The following is a 1,963-nucleotide window of genomic DNA, read 5'->3' on the forward strand; positions in this document are numbered from 1 at the left end:
GAGGACTGTGCTGGCCGTCGTCGTCACCCGCGTAGAGTAGGACCGCGGGCTCGCGCCACCGCCGTCCCAAATCCGCGCCGTGGCCGTGCCCGCCGTGTCCGCCGTGTCCGCGGCACGAAACCGCGGATGGCGGACCGCAGCGCGTCAAATCACTTTGGCACCGCATTCGTTGCGCCTCGCCTCCCCCTCCCCTCTCCCGCCGCCCCTTCCGCCTGGCTGCAGCCGCGCTTTGGGTGCTGGATGATGGGGATGCTATGTGGAGGGAGATCCGTGACTTATGATAAGGCTGATATGCAGCAGTAGCAGCAGCAATGCAGATGTGACAAAGTCCGGTTTTCGTGCAAAACGTTGCGATGCGAAGTGTTGCAAACGTTTGGCACAAAAGTGGTATAGTACGCAAGCGTGAGTCGGAAAATGTGTGTTTGTTTTTTTTGTTGTTGTTTTTTCTTAATTTTTTTTGTACAGCGATTTCCAGTGTCAAAAAACTGAGACCAAGTTTATTTTTAAAACCTTTTGAAATAGCACTGCACGCCCTTTTTCGCTTGGAGGTTGAGGAAGAGTAAGCACTGGTGCTTGTGCATTAAACGCAAGCATACCAGTAGTGTCAACAACAAATTGTTTCCGTCCGGTTCGCTTCCCGCCCGGCGCGTGGCCGCGGCGCGTGCCCGGAGCGTGCGCGGAGCGTGCCGCCGAGACACGAGCCGAACCGAGGGAATTCCTTACAAGTACTTACACACATATGTTTTGTGTTCAGCTATTCGAGAATGCGACAGAGAAGTCAGGTGTTCTAAGAAGAGGAAAACGCGCAGTGTCCTCTCAGTTACTTCGTGGTAAAAGCATATTTTATTAATAAAACGTGTGTCCTCTTCTCGAAGTTGCAAGTAATCGAGTCCTTGTGGAAATTCACAAATTTCGTGATCATATACCGTTTAGTACTAGAACGATTTCGGCAAATCAAAAGCATAGTAATAATTGAGAACGACACAAAAGTTAATAAACGCACTTACGCGAAAAATAAAGAGTCTAACAAGATAAAATCTCTTTGAACATATGAATATAATAAATTTACACAAATTCCTTTACAACATTGCTTAAAACATATTACCTTACTGATAACCATATACTTCGAATATTTTATTCTTGTGCTCTGGAAAGAACCTCTACATTAAGTTAAATAATAAACGTTTGTATCGTCTATAGCCACACACAACAGTACCAACTGACATGCTATTTTGTTTTTAAAACTTATTATTTTTCTATGTTTTTCTTCTTTTTTGTGTTGGTGACGATGGTTGTTGGAAGTGGAGGAGTGCGAAGACGACATTGGACGGAATATCACAGTTCTTCACCTATAACAGAAAAATGCCCCGAAAGAACTTTATTATACTAGGTTTCAACGTGACAAAAACATGCTCCTTCAGAGGTACGAAAGGTAAGAAATTAAGTATAGATAGCCCGACTCAGTGAATTGATCCTAAAGGGACAAAATGCTTCAGCCACTTGTCAACTAAATCGCCCGTCTGTTTTGCTCCATATCATGTGCACCTGCTCGAGGGATAGAGAAGGGTTGGTAAGGGGATAGGGGAGGGAGAGAGGTGGGGAGGTGTGGGGGTGCTACAAAGCTGCACCGAGGGCGAGTATCTTGCGGGTTGTAAAGGGGGGGGGGGGATACGGTTTATGTCACTCAGCCAGCCACGGACGCGGACGTCTCGCGGATTCAAAAAAGGGGTGCTAGAGTTTTAAGTCCCGCGCGGAGTAATAGGATTTTTCCAACCCGCTGTTTTCTTCGCGGACAATGAATTAATATCGACCCTCCGGCATTATGCACGCCTTGATGGCATTTATAATGACAAAGCGCGATCCTACCACCCGACCCTATGACGGACCGCCGCGCCCTGCCTGCTGCCTGCCCGGTTTGCTCCGACTCGACGTTGTATTAACCATCAGCATCGCGGGCATTTAA

The sequence above is a fragment of the Frankliniella occidentalis genome, unplaced genomic scaffold (genome assembly GCF_000697945.3).
Source record: "Frankliniella occidentalis isolate FOCC.00 unplaced genomic scaffold, Focc_3.1 Scaffold6, whole genome shotgun sequence".
NCBI lineage: Eukaryota > Metazoa > Arthropoda > Insecta > Thysanoptera > Thripidae > Frankliniella > Frankliniella occidentalis.